The following is a 16,256-nucleotide window of genomic DNA, read 5'->3' as shown; positions in this document are numbered from 1 at the left end:
TTATAGTCATTCTGACAAAAAAAATAATGAAATCCGTAACACCAATTATTATTTCAAAGGAGAAACTATTTGTAGCAGTCCGTCACTAGTAATAACAAGGCATTACATACAATTATGCACTTTGCTCAAAAGAGGAAAAAAAAAGTATAAATTATTGAAGAAATAAAGTTGAAAACAAGATAGCTTCTTTCAATTACGATTACTTAGAGAAAAAATAATTAATAATTAATATTATTAAATGATGCTCTTGGTGAAATACAAAAGGCATTATTTCCAAAATTCTCATTGAAAAGTTGTGTCTGAAACGTTTTTTTCTCAATGTTGTAGAGAAAACGAAAATAGAGACCTGTAAAATTCGCGATTTCAAATCCCTAAAGGATAGACTCCATGATCCTCTACGAACTCGTGCAAATTACATATGCTGATTGGTTACCGACTCGTAACACCTGTTGACTGGAATGATCGTGATTCGCTAATTCTTTTGTTAAAGATTTTTCAATGGCCCAGAGTCCTTCAGATAAACTGTGGCCCAACCACTGAAGCAAAATAATGTCAAAAGTATTTGAACTCTATCCTATCGCGAAATGAATCCGCGAATTTTACAGGTCTCTAACGATAGAGCACACCAAAACAAGGATAACGATAAGCAGAAATCGTGCATCGGAAAGAGAGAGCGTAAATACCCATTTAAATGCACACTGCAATCTAAGGATGAGACGCGCTTTAGATGACGAAGGGAGGGGGAGGGGGGGTTTTCAGGCAGGAAGGAAAAAGGGGGGGGGGGGGATGGGGTCCGGAACCGCTGCGGCCGTTAATTCTATTTGCGGTCCCGATAAACGGCGGTCAAACGAGCACAGGTATCAGGAGAACAGCAGAGAGAGAGAGAGAGAGAGAGAGAGAGAGAGAGAGAGAGAGAGAGAGAGAGAGTGTGTGTGTGTTTGTGTGTGTGAGGGGTGGGGGAGGGGGGAATAGAGATGGAAATAGAGATAGAGATAGAATGAAAGCGTTTGGAGATAGGCTTCACCTCCTTGCTGAAGCCCGCAACACATGCAGCAGTAGGTTTTAAATACCTCTAAGTACCTACCTTGACTTTTAAGCCCTGAAAGTGAACGTTTTACTTTCATCTAAATCTTCTTTATCGTTGTTTTCCCTACGCGAAAAAAAAATTATCACGTTCTACAGTTGCGAAGGAAAATAAAACCTTGCCACATCCTCACATATAATGAAGTTGAAACGGGAATTTCGTGTGTAATGTTTCATCTACCCAAAAATATTACCGGAAAATATATGCGTACTGCAACTATTAAAGTATAAACTTTTATTGGAAAAGTGAGATAAAAAATTATGAAATTGTTTGTTCGTCTTATCTGCATGTCTGTCTGGAGATCAGTATATATTATGTTACTTCATAGCGCAGTTGGTAGAATCGCCGACTTCTGTTCGAGGAGTTCTAGGTAAACATTCCGGTCACATAATGGATTAATATTGCAAGATTACTTGAAAATTTTTAATTTAAGGAAGTAATTATGAAATAGAACCACTGCAAAATTTTTAAATACATTATAAATATAAATAAAGAATCTAAATTATGTCTGTTTTAAACATATTATACATTCTACCGTTTCGGTAGCACAATTTTTAATGACTACATTAAATACAGTAATAAGGTATGATTTCTCATGTGCAATATGTAAAAAAAAAAAAAGCAATCAACTTAGATGGCATGGTAAAAAAAAAACACTTTAGAAATGAGCTAAAAGTAGTCTGTAATTTTTAATTTTTTTATATATAAAGGAAAGCTTATGACCATGCTGTAAAGTTTGAATATATCTTTAATTTCTACTATTTTATTTTTAAAAAATATGTAATTTATTGGAACGTTCTACAATCGATCTGGAACAGAAATCCAACAAATATTTGAAAAATGTTTTCAAATTTTTCACAGAATAATCGTTTGTGCAACTTGGAGTTTCGTTACCACAGTAATTTTGGTGGATTTGTTTTTTACTTTCATCGATACTAATAATAACAATGTACTGGGTAGTAAAGCGTGTGTATATGCCATCGATTTATTAAGATAAAAACTATAGAAAATGGATACTTACATTAATTTGGAACTAATTTATCGCATACTTATTTTACAATGTTCACAATGGTTTTGCGAGCGAAGTCGCGGGTGGTAAGCTAGTAGAGAATAAACGCCAATCGTCATTTTATATTCACGAAAGACTCCTCATTACCACGCATTTCTGCTCACGTACGTGGATTTTATTGGAAAAAATAATTGTCGAGACACTGCGTTGTGTAACAAATCTAGCGCGCAATTATCGTTAGCAGAAAGGGTGATGCCGCGTAGCGTTGTATTTCCTCAGTGAGAAACCGATACAAAAATTGTGTTAATCTCTGCGTGGTTCTGGTAATGACGTGTGGTAACAATGGAAAGCAATCCGCAGCAGGTCACAACACGTGGAAGAACTGCTCGATCACACAAATTAGATTCATCAACAGAGTTGTTAACCGTGTAAATGTAAGCGCATGCCCAAAGATCACTTGCACGCTCTCTACATTTATCGGACTTTTTTTTACAATGGCAACTACAACCTACAACTGTCATAAAATACACGTTATTTATTTTTTTAGATTGGTAAAATTTTAAATAATACGTTTATTACATCTAATTAATTTCATTTCTTTATCTAATATGACAGTTCATTACAAATTAATAGCACACATTTATAGTATTTATTGTCACTCTCATGAGCCAGTCAGCAAGTGTGACAACTTCCAACTCCAATGTTTGAGATAGATGTGACTTTTTGAAGGGTTCGTTGTCCCTAAGTTATCAAGAAGTTACCGTAAATATAATTATAATACACTATATTTATTTTACATCCTAAATTATGAGCAGAATATTTTTATGTTGGATATTTACATTCTAGACTTAGAATTTAATTATTCTTAGTGTTATGCTGTCTCAACAATATTATATCAAGCTAAATTCAGCCACGTTTTTTTTCGGTTAAATTATGACCCACAATTTAATCTGTACATCAATATGAATAATTTTGGTCAAACTAAATTTCCATGTCAGCATTTATTGACGTGATAACGTCTTATAAATCTATGAACGCCGGCTGCACGCACGAAAAAGCATGACTCATTGTCACGTTCCGCCTGAGTCGAGCGTGCAAGAACCGGCCAACCACCGTGCGAGAAAATCTTATATGATATCAAACAGGTTAAGGCGGGAATTTTAACTAATTGTTAGTGATTATATTAATTTAAACAAATTATTTAAATTAAATTTGCAAAATCTGTAAATAATATTTGAAAATTAAAAAGTATGTAATTTTTCCCAATGTTTTCTTATGACGTTATCACGTAAAATTATCGTACGTAAACCGACTTTACAGACAAACCGCCCCCCTTTTTATATAAATGTATGCCAAAGAACACTTATGATTCAATCCCATTTTGTATACAATATCACACAAACAATCATATAACCAATCCCTCTGAATCAGGAGCTTAATAAGATGACTCACGTGCAGGAAACAGTATGCCAACCCACGAACACGACGAAACATACTGCGCTTATGTAGTTGATTTCCGGTAAGATAAACCTCCCGGGGTTTAGTTTGGGGGGGGGGGGGGGGGGGCGAAGCTTGAACCCGATGCTCGCCTGCCTTCACCCTGCTCTCGCTTCTCGGTCCCAAAAACACACGCCCACAGCAACTAGAACTGTCGAGCAACCGAGCGAGAGTGGCGGGGGAAAAGTCGATGTACACTCGACCGCACAGAAGCTGAGACCGCTGTACATCCGCGGGCAGAGATAATGAGCGCGGAAAAGCGGCGGCAAAACACAATGGGAACAGAGTCATTAGATGATACTACTCTCACCGGCCAGCAAGTGTTTACAAAGTGTTTTTCCTGCATGAAATTCGCATGTGGCAAAATAGATCACGTAACCTCAACGGATCGCCTAAGGTTTGCAGTGACTGGTTACATTTATTATCTTCCTGTGTGCAGTCAATGGAGTCAAATAAATCATTCACAGCTTTGCCCTAGCGTAGCAACAATTCTCGACTGGAAAACTCTATGCTGAAGTAAGACTCGCATGAAAGCTCAACCAGTTCAGTGAGAATAACTCTCGCACACTCCCCAGGACCGCGGATTCGTCACGCCGTTATATTACGGATAATGTCTAATAGAGAATTACCTGAAAGTTTTCTTTCGAAACAGAAGACGAAAATCTAGGGTGAAAATTTCTGCCGTACAGAAGAAATGTTTGTTCTCCTAAGAACGTATTCTTGTCATTTTTTTCTTCAGAATAACTTAAGTCTGTATTAGTGACGTAAAACAAACTTTCTTTGAAATGTGAAGGGGAAAAAATGCTTTGCTATAGAGCAGGAGTGCCAAATTGTGCGAGACAAACGAGATTTTCAGTCAGGCTTAGTAATGTATTAAGCAAAAAATTTCTAATACAAGTTTAAATAATTAGTTTATTTTTTGATACTTGTACTATGACTTTATAATCCACACAGACAACCGAAAAATGAGTATGAATAGTAAACTCTACATGTAATCGTATTCCACGGTAGCTTGTAAAATCCCTTTTGAATTTCCTGGCATGGATATTAAAAGTTGCCATTATTTGCGATTCGATATAAACGAGAAGAGCCACAAATCATTGCGTTACAGTAACTCAATCTACAATATATGTTATATAAATCATGTTGATTACAAATTTTATTTTATTTCATAAGCTCGAAATAAAGAAATTAGTATAATTATTGTATTTCTAAACAGGAAGAAAAATCAGCCTCTTCAACCCTTCCTACACTACAGAATTGTTTGTTTCTTTAAAAAAAATAGTTAAGCACTCCTAAAGTCTTAAAAACTGTAGCAAACAGTAGTCCAGAGCTTCTAGCACGATCAATGATTTATTCTATTAAGATCTATCCACAAATTTAGACACTGATTGCACACACACATCTAATTCCACACGACTGCAAAATTCAAAACTGTGTACGCAGTCGCAAGTGTAAAGTTTAGAAGAGGGTAGGTCGCAGTATAAACTGTACGAATCGTGTCTCACACTCTGTGAGCAGCCAGCCACGAAATTATCTGGCGCTGAAGTGGGTTCCCCACTCGGCGTCTCGCAACGGAAACTTCAACCGCAGGCTGTTTGAGTTCAGAGTTGTCGCAGAGTTACTTCTGGCTCGTACTGTAGGGGTCGCGATCAGAGCTCGGAACTCGAAACAAACTGTGTGCACGAAAAACGACTTGACTGAATCCACGCCCGTATTCCAAGACACTAAAATAAGGGTTTAAGTGTTGCATATGCTAAAACTGTGAGGTTCCTTTTTCACAGCAACCGCCGTTTTTTTTTTTACCGTCCGGGTAAACGGACGAAAATATTGCCGGACAAAGGATAATTTTTTCCGTCACTTTCACACTACACCACATTCGTCTGATATTTTATCGATTGTTGCAGTCATGGACAGAAGACAGAAATTATGCGCTGTGCTAAGTTTGGTCCGAAGACGTAAAAAAGCAAACAAAATAGACTGTTTTGGGTATGTCATATTTTAGTGAGAAGAGATTAAATAGGAGCATTTCTTCTATTTCAAGCAATGATATAAAACGAAGCGAGATTTAAATCCTTGTAAATCTCCATTGGTTTATAACAAAAAAAAATGTGGTGTGGCTGTGTTATGGACACGGCCGTGTGTTGTACGTGAATACGTGTATATAACAGGTAATATTTTGAACACCATATATATTCACTGTACTATTTTACACTAATGTTTTATATATGCAATCGATAGATTTTGACGAGATCTGACGATTGAAACTCAAACGAACGATCGTAGCTTCTCCGAGTCAAAAGTTAAACTAAATGGAAATCTCGAAGCAGAAAAATGACCTCAAAATGGCGGCGCTTCTCCCTCCACCGCGCGCGATGCGTCACAGTCCTCACTTACCGTAACAAATTCTTTGGTCCTCTAGCTATTCAGTGGTGTAATTAAATTTTGGATGGAGATGATATATATGTAGCTGCAACACCATACGTTATCCCCCGATTTTGTTATCATTCGTTTTTTGAATTGCCTCCCACTGTGGAAGCAATTTTAAAGACGCATTCACGTCAAAACAGGTTTTTCTTAAACGAAACTGATTAATTTGTCGACATCAGTGTCAAATTCACTCATATGGTAGGTATACAGCTCTGGAACAACAAACACTTCACTCGTATTGAAGGTCGCCGAACAAACTGCGCGGAAAGTGTGAACGCACCAATACTGCGCAGTATACTACCACGCAATTATCCGGCTGTTCTCCGACTAGTGGACGGACGACTGTAGCAGCTGCAGTCCAGCGAGTCACCAGGTGTCCGTGGTGTGAACGCGCTCATGGTCCGGACAGTGTGAAAGGAGCCTAAAACCGTATTCCAAGTGGACAAAAGTGCTCCCAAACCCTTAGATAGGACACGGCCAGTCTCTTTTTTTTTTTAGGGAACTTATTTTGGTGTCCTATCCGAGAACCTATCTGATGCTTAAACTTTCGCGCATGCGTCGAGCTCCCTATTTTTTTTAGGTGATTTCGTACAGATTGCGTACCCGCGTCTGCCGTCATTAACTCGTGTATAGTCACTTCCGTGATCATCGGGGGACGTACTAAGCGTGTCGTGCTAAATGAAACTTCATGGAAGCGAAACTTTTCTGGAATATATTTTGTACACTCTGATGGCCATAACAAGAAACATTCGCAACTTAAAAAGTACTTGAGGAAATTAAAAATATGGTTTCATTTTTGTGTAATGGTACTATTATCTTTGAAAGATTTGTGCAATGGGTGTGCATGACTTGATGTAAGTTTTTGGACATACGCCATTGCAAAGCCAGTCATGCACACCCATTGCACAAATCTTTCAAAGATAATATCAATGCCCGGTATGGACCCGGTATGCATATTTCTCTGAGGAAGTTGGAAAATAAATTAATTGATTTATCACAATTTTCCAATAACTTGACTTTTCACTGTAAATGTCGCAGTAAGGGAGTCATTCATAGGGGACTCATAATCAAGCTTTGCAATGGCGTATGTCCAAAAACTTACATCAAATGTAATGGTACTGCTATGTCTAGGATTTTTGCCGTAATAGTTGTATCGATGGTTGCGAAACGTCCGCCAGAATGCGTTGGAACCCGTTTCTAGCCTCGCGCAGGGAACCAATCTGTTTCCTTACTGGGATTCGGTTTGGGACACGTTCTGTAATTCGGCCCACGAGTTAGTTTACGGTTGTATCCCAACAAGGCAGTGCTTATTCGCTACCTTTACCCGAACGTCTTGGAATACCGCCCTTAATGTTCGATTATTGCAACGGTGAATACTAATTTAAAATACTTCAAGGACATACGTCATTACTGGTTCACACGGGTTTTCATTGAAATAAATCAAGAATTAACATCACAGATGAACACACAAACACGCGGAGAAACAAGTCACGCGGTTAGAATCAAAGATGCGTGCCAGAATATGGATTTATGTTTATTTGAGTGTTAATTTTGAAACTGTTTGCATGTAAAGGGAAATTGATTTGTCCCAAAGAGTTACATGTAGCAAGATTTTGTAAACTACTTAACAAACTGTTCATTCTTTTTTTTTATGTATAAACATCTTAGATCTCCATGTACGCCTTTTGGTACGAGTAATTTAGTGAAAATGGAACGGAAGTCGATAAACGGAAACGTGACACTAATATGGCGGACGATTTAGGCCTTACAAATTCCATCATTAGACTTCCTGGCACGTTTGATGAATTGGGAACGTGTTCTACTGATGAGGACAATCAAGTCGGCAACACCGCCAAATATTCACGAAGTAAAATCCAATCATTCAATTCGTCTGAAATTTACCTCGCATAAAAATATACCAGTACCGTACGTGTGAAAAATGAAAAGAATTATAAGCCATGCTGGAATTTGGGCACGTAATAACGCCTATTCACGTTCATGGAGCCTTTGTGGGCACGTACGCCGAACACGTGGACGCTGTTATAAAATCAGGGACCAAATTTTTTTTTTAAAAAAAACCCTCTCTTTTCCTTGTTTTACAACGATTTTCACAAATAATTTTTTCAGGCTTTCACGGCCATTGTCTGGAAGTAGCTTGGCTTCTGGGTTGTAGCCGTGTCCTTGGCGAATAATTCACCGACGTTTCGGTCGACATTGGTAGTCGCCATCATCAGGTAACTGCTCCCTGATGATGGCGACTGCAACGTCGACCGAAACGCCTGTGAAATTTTCGCCAAGGACACGGCTACAACCCAGAAGCCAAGCTACTTCAGATTTTCACAAAGTCTTGGGAAGAAAATTTTATAGGCCTACTTACATCACTGCTTGGATAATTTGGCACCATTATTTTCCATATCAATTCATTTAAGAAGTAACTGGCACGAACTTATATATATATATATATAACCAAACGTTTAACATGGTTCATTACTGCTTAAAGGGGGATTACAAATATTTCAAATATTTTGGTACCGATTGAAATGAAACTTGCGAGGTTTGACATGGCACAGGCCTCAGCTTTGGCTGCTTGTTGAAGTCAACACTTGTGAACTGGTGTGGTTTGCCATGACGGCTGTAGTCGCCCTCGTGGAATAATAAATTATTTTCTCGCGGAGCTTACACACACTAGAGCCTGTTAGTGAATACGTGGTCGCAACAAGATATAGAAGGTCTGGGAGATGTGATTAATGCCTTGACATGCCAAAAATTGGGATAAATAGTTCAGAATTAGAAATATAGTACAAAGATGGAAAATTTCACGTTGGTGGGTCCTGATTCCCCTTAACGTCCGAATAAAGTTTGTTACAAGGTTTTTAGGTTCAATGAAAATACCTTTATGGGCTCCAGTATTCTCCTCAATCTAAACCAATTCGATCTCAAGAAAAATATTCAAGACCTCTTTTCAACTGCCGTATCGGAGGTGTGAAAAAAAAAAAAAAATGTCGCCTGTCAGGAGCTAGATGTTGTATTTGCTTTTCTTTTTTTTTTTTTTTCAACTCCGACGCAAAAGAATTGAGGGGAGCTTTGTGTGATGACATATTTCTAGCGTTTCCTTTCCTTGAGACAGCAACTGGGAATAGAAGGGGAGCTTGCAACTTTCACAAACACCGGTAAGGGGGGGGGGGGTGGAGGGGGATAAGCATGGGAAGAGGCGAAGAAGAGGGAATTGGGGAGGAATACAGAAGGGTGGGAGAGGTCGAAAAGTTCACTTTGAATGGGGAGGGGGGGAAAAAAATCTTGAGACTCTCGGTCCCCAGGGAAGCATAGACGACGAGGCCAAATTTTTACCATATTTTACATCGCTGCCGTTACCACGTGGGTGGTGAGAGTACCCGGTTGCAAAGGGAGGGGGGGGGGGGAGTGTGGAGGGAAGGTGGGGAAGTATCCATTCATGAATACACCGTAAAAATTATTTCACAAGATACGGAAAAGCGCTGTTAAAATAATTCTCTAGAGACCTCTGTAGCATTTCAAACACTTTCCGTGAAATACATAAACCTATTGTAATTAGTATTGTTCTATTATTTTAAAATTTAAAATTATTGGAATTGAAATTCTGATGGGTAAAAAACCGCGATGAAACTGGTACGCTGGAAAAAAAAATTAAAAAATATATTCTAAAGTGGCCTGGATTTGACACGAAAAAAAAAATTTCTACCAGGTCTGATGATGGCGACTGCAAGGTCGACCGAAACGTCGGTAGAGCCTTCGCCTTCGACACGGTTACAATCCAGAAGACAAGCAACAAAATCACGCTGCCTTAAACCATTTCTTGTCATCGACACAGAGAGTGTTGAGCATGAGCGTGTTTTGATATAAATAGCAAGTTATCAGCTTATTTGTCTCTATGTAGTCATACGGTACCGAAAATAAATAATTAAATTCGGTAAAAATTTAAGTTTATTGATGCGTAAACATCTTAGCTCTCGGTATACGACAGTTGGTAGGAGTAATTTAGTAAATGAAAAAAAAAAGTCAATTGAAACGAAAATGAGTTAAGCACGGTGCTGCCAACGGTGGAAGTTTCAAAAAATTTGAAATGATGACGGACCCGCGTTTTTCATTCGTATGTGTTAAATTTCGCGAACAATGGGGGATCTACCAAGGGTATTGGTGTGCCAAAGTGAACTTTATAACAGTAAAAATATATAACTTATCAATAATTTTCGTCATAATTTATAGCCATTATACTGTAGAGACACAACAAATTGTTAGCCTATATGTAATCGACGCCATGTTGAATAATATAATTTCGTGCTATTATCTTCTCTAGTACAGTAAAATAATACTAATAATTTCTCTCTATTTTTACCTCATAAGCAAGGAGTTTTACTTCTGTCGTGCGTGCACTCCATGCACATACTTTTTTTTGACGTGACAACGTCTAATAAATCGATGAACGCTGGCTGCACGCACGAAAGGGTACCGTTACGCACATTGTCCCGTTACGCTGTGTCCCGTTACGCTCATTGTACGCTTGCACCGCATCTATCTCTCTTCCACTCGGTTGGAACAACCATCGATTTCACTTTTTCGAGGCACATTAAACTTGAAAAACTCCCATTCGTTTCCTACTTTTCCTATCATCGTCCTATCCTTAACAGAATAACACAGATTGGAAGAAGTTAAATAGCAAACATGTATAAAAGTTATAGTTAAAATAATCTGTTCGTTAAAGTAATAAACATATTTTAATTAATGAGTGCAAATTAAAGTAAATTTATCAATTAAATTGTAGATTTCATTTCACTCCTTCTTTGTGTCCATACAAAATAGTGATAGTTAAATAAAAAATATTCAATTTTATTCATAAAAGTATGCAATAATTTCATCGATGTTTTGTTATGACGTTGTCACGTTAAACTATCGTCCGTAAACCGACTTTACAGACAACCAATTTTTTTTTATAATGGATGTTGACGTGTATTTCTAGCAGCATACGCCAACTTGTGTCAACTCGTCCCATCCCAACACTGTCTCTGGAGAGAAATGCAGTGCAAAAAAAAATTTTCCGTGTTAATTATTGTTAATGTTGGTAGTTTGTCCCGCGATAAATCCTGGGTTTTTATTATTTTCTTGGGGCGGACGGCCGCCCGCTGCTAAATTACCAGCGCAGCGACACAGATGCAAATGAGCGTGTCGGTCTACATCCGGAGGACAGCGCATTGCGGTCCAGGAAATTTTTTTTATTTGTAAATAACAATGTTGCTATTAACTCCGGTCCATTTAACTTTTTTTTTTTAATTTTGCACTGTTTTGCCTTGCTTGGGTCGTGCAAGCGAGAAAAATTGCGATGGGCCGGAGCGAAGGGGGAGGGGGGGGGGGGGTGGCTAGTCATTGTTGCATTTCTGCCGGTCAGGCGGGTTTGGTTAAGTGCGACGCTCGCCGGTGCTTCAAGCGCGGTATCGCCTCTAAGCGCAAGGCTGCGGATTGGCGCATAGGGCAACTGTGATATTTGAGCGGTAACCGTATTATTATATGGCGGAGAAATGAAGATAAAGGGTGTGATGCAAGTTCCTTGGGCGCTTTCTATAATCTGTATCGGGTGTTTCATGCCTAAAAATTACTCGCGACTTTGATCCATTTTTACTCTTATAAAAACATAGTTAGTAACTGTATAAGTGAAACACTCCAACCAGCGAGCAGTATGCAAGCATGCGTATGTCAAGTTCATTCAAGACAGCCTGAAGGATTTTGAAATCCCACCAAATGCCGTATACCAAAAGCTAAGGTGTTTTCACATCAAAAACTCATCGGGTCCGTGGCTCCCTCTTGCGTTAGTAGTGAAACTTCACAGTTAGAAGTATAAGAATGTCTACGAATTTAAGTCCACGCACAACAAACTACACGCAATTAAGGTAGCATTGAAAGTAGCAAACCCATTGTTAAAATGTGTTCCAACAGAAAAGCTGCTGCAAGCGAATGTATTTTCGCTGTAGTTTATTTTTTCTCAGCTAACTAACAGCGTTGCCTGCAACGCTACTAATGCCATCTATGTGTGTGTGACCGGCTGCAAACATGTTTCACTTAAAAATGTTCGAACATTCACTTGTAATTAAACAATAAAGCACACAATAGTTAAAACAAAAACAATAGAAAAAATCCTGTTGAGTTACCACCCGCGAAAGAGTTTAATTTTTATTCGCTAAATAATGCTCTTGAACAATTAAATTAAACAATAATTTAAACAATTCGAACAGATATGGCGAATAAATTCAGAAAAAAAGAGACTTTTGTCTTACCCTATACTAAGTTCGTTATTCTCCTTCCAAACATTTTTTGACGTGACAACGTCTAATAAATAGATGAACGCCGGCTGCACGCACGAAAAAGTGTCCCATTACGCACATTGTTCCGTTACACTGTGTCCCGTTACACTCATTGTTCCGTTACGCTGTGTTCCGTTACGCTGTCGGCGAGTGCAGTAATAATAGGTTATGTTACAATTGACTAAAACATTATGGTGATTCATACTTATAGTTGATGATAGATATTTGATTACAGTTTATTTATATGAAAACTCATTCATAATTATATTTAAACTTTATAGCTAAACGCCAGTTTTTTAAATTAATTACAAGTCATCTACACGTGAACTGTTTCGTCGACTGTTTATAAAATGAAGTGAAAAGTTAATGTGGTTTTCATTGATTATTACAACAATAATTTCGGCAATAAAGGTTAATTATTCTTGCATTTTAAAAATCTGATTACTAGTATAATTTCAAGTATTTATTCTTTTAATATTAAAATAAAAATGATTCAATTTTATTCATAAAAGTATGCAATCATTTCATCAATGTTTTGTTATGACGTTGTCACGTTAAACTATCGTCCGTAAACCGACTTTACAGACAACCAATTTTTCTTTTAAATCCCAGTGCGATCGAGCAATATACGTTACACGCGTCACCCACTCACTTCCGATACTCTGTGATTCTGATACTGCTCTACCAGCTGTAAAAAAAAGTTTCACATCCAAATTTTTTTTTTTAAAATGTTCTCATTAGCTGGAATGCACTGTAGACGACGGCGCTGACTCTCTCTCTCTCTCTCTCTCTCTCTCTCTCTCTCTCTCTCGGCTGTGGTAGGTCCCTTTGAAAAGCCACCGCGCGCCGGCAGCGGAGGTAATTTTCGACGCCGCTTATCGCGGTATAAATTCCGCCGAAAACGGGCCGGCTACAGCCGCAGAAACGCTGCGAAAATTTCGAGCAACGGCTCTATGCTGGTATGCGGTCCCGCCCGCCCTGCAGTTAAACTGAGAGAGAAAAAAAAATAGATTTTTTTTTTCAATTACATATCAGTTTAGACTGGATTTTGTTTCTTACACGAATAAAAAAAAATATTTTTTTTCAAGCACATGTATATGTTTATACTGTATTTTGTTTCTTACAAGAAAAAATACACCTAGCTTTTTTCCAATGACATGTCCGTTTAGATTGTATTTTTTTTCCTTCCACGAAAAATAATAGTACATTTTTTTAAAGTACATATCTATTTAAACTGTATTTTGTTTCTTACACGAAAAAAAATAGCCTTTTAAAATTACATGTCCGTTTAGACTGAATTTTGTTTCTTCTACGAAAAAAAAACTACTTTTTATTTTCAATAACAAATATGTTTAAAATGGATTTTGTTTCTTATACAATTTTTTTTTTCAGTGTCATGAGTTTCCACTGGATTTTGATTTTTCCACGAAAAGAAAAATTAAATTCGTCTCGTTTGTCAAACGTCGTTCATCGAAAACAGGATATTTTGTAATAGCCACAATTTTTTTATATTCGAGTGAAAAACTTCAGAAACAATGCAGATTCACAACTGAGTAGAAAATATATTAATCAATGTGCGATTTACACACACATGTTATTAAGAGTGCACCAGGTTTTTTTTAACGTGCATAGAAGTAAACATCTAAGTTCAACACTTTTCTTGTAAAAAATTAATTTTTGTTAAAGCAACAAAACTTGGGTAAGCAAACCTTCTTTACGCGAGGCAAACGATTATTTAATTTTTTTTATTTATTCAAGACAGCTGATACTAAAAGTTTTCCCGTTGGCTTTGTGTATGATTATTGTGGAATGAGTATAAGATTTTTTTTTTGTCTTCCAGCGGATGACATGAGTGTTCGAATGCAAAATATTAAACACATCAGAAAGTACTTTCGAAGTTTCTAAAACCGCTTCGTTAGAGAAAAGTAAAGGGGAAATAAAACGAGCAAGACTGAAAGAAAACAATTAGGTTAAACATAGGCTCTAAGCCAAGGACTAGGAGAGGAATCAAAAATCGATTAACTGCATGATTACCGTAGGGGTAAAAACCACTCGATTTGCATAGAACAACGTCAGTGATTATCTTTGGAGATCCGTCTGTTTGCTAAACGAGATAAGAAACCTGAAAACTAATTACGCCACATGTTTTTCGGCTGACCATTAGGTAAATTTTCACCATTTACTCTCCCGAGATTTTTTTTTGAAAAAGCCATTATCAACTATCCCCCGAGACAACAGTATAAATACGTCAGCAAAAATTATTTTTGAGGTTATTATTCTTTAGACGAGTCATGAAAAAAATGATGAGAGAATTTTTACGATGCTCTCGCACCATGCAACAAATATTCACACGATTAATACAGGCTAAATACAAATAAAAATTAATTATGTGCTTTAAATTATAAACTTTAGGGGTTGAATACTGGTCCATATAATTAAAATAATATTTATTGTGAATATTAGTAATACAAATAGTGTTTATAAAATTTTTCAAGTATATTTTCTAGTTATTTTAATAAAAGAAACGTTATTTGAAAAAAAATATCTAATTCAGCGGCAAATTATGCTAGTTGTTATAACCAGTTGTTCACGCGGTAAAGCACCGTTACACGCACAGCTATTATTTTTATTTTTTCACTGTGGGGAACGTTATTAAGTCTCGGGTATGATCGGATTGTCGTTGTGATCCCCATGCGGCAAATTTGAAGGGTATCAAAAGCGTTGCCTGTCAATTACGGACAAAACAGCAAGCTAACAATGCAGTTTATGTCATTCAAAGCCCCGCGATTAAATTATCGTGTGAATAACAACTTTACGTGTGAAAATTTCGTAAATAATCTTAACGATAAATGTACTTGTAGCGACAAATAGCAAAGTAAGCATTAAAACGTTTATCAAACTAAAAATAAAATTAATTTTTACATCCAAAGGCAACTAACAATTTTAAAGCGGTATAAGTACATAGAATTAGTAAAAGTAATAGTAGTATTAGTAGTGATAGTAAAATTTGGAGTAATTACTATAGTAAGTCTGTTTTTTTTTTTACGATTTGAAACCTTCTTAAAAATTCCTTTAGGTAAATTTTCCTTGAAAAGTGCATCCTAAAACGGAAACAAACAACTCCCATTTAAAGGTCTGTATGAACTTAAAGGCAAAGTTTTACGTCAGTCGTTACATGTACTGAAATCAAGAAATCATGTGGTATACAGTTTTTAATTGACTGTTTGTATGCGACCTCTTTATTTTTGGAATATCATTCATTAATAGAGACCTGAAAAATTCGCGGATTCATATCTTGGTATGCTAAAATTCAAATAATTTTACCTAAGTACTGCTTCTGCCATTGGTTCACTGTTAATCTGGAGGACTGAGGGCCAATTAGAGACCCTCACTCATAGAAGTGTCGAATCACAGGCCACCCAGTCGAGACGACTCACAAGTCAGCAGCCAATGAACAGTTGGCATTTGCCCGAGCGTGCAGAGGATATTGGAGTCTATCCGATCTCTATTCATTAATCAATAAAAATTTGGTCGTCCCTAAAAAACCCTGAAAAAACGTTTATATGGTTTTATGGGAAACCTAATTTTTATTGATTTAATGAATGATATATTAAAACGAATAGTTTTAATACGAAGGGTACATACGAACGATTATTCCACAACTGTATACCACATGATTTCATTATTTCTGTACATTTTGAACTGACAAAAAAAATATTTGCCTTAGGTTCGTAAAACTTTAAATAATAAATTATTTGGAATAAATAGAGACCTGTAAAATTCACGATTTCAAATCCCTAAAGGATAGACTCCATGATCCTCTATGCACTCGTGCAAATCACATCTGCTGATTGGTTACCGACTCGTAACACCTGTTGACTGGAATGATCGTGATTCGCTAATTATT

Source organism: Bacillus rossius, chromosome 8 (assembly GCF_032445375.1).
Source record: "Bacillus rossius redtenbacheri isolate Brsri chromosome 8, Brsri_v3, whole genome shotgun sequence".
Lineage (NCBI taxonomy): Eukaryota > Metazoa > Arthropoda > Insecta > Phasmatodea > Bacillidae > Bacillus > Bacillus rossius.
The sequence above is the reverse complement of the archived record's forward strand: the minus strand, read 5'-3'. Positions refer to the sequence as shown.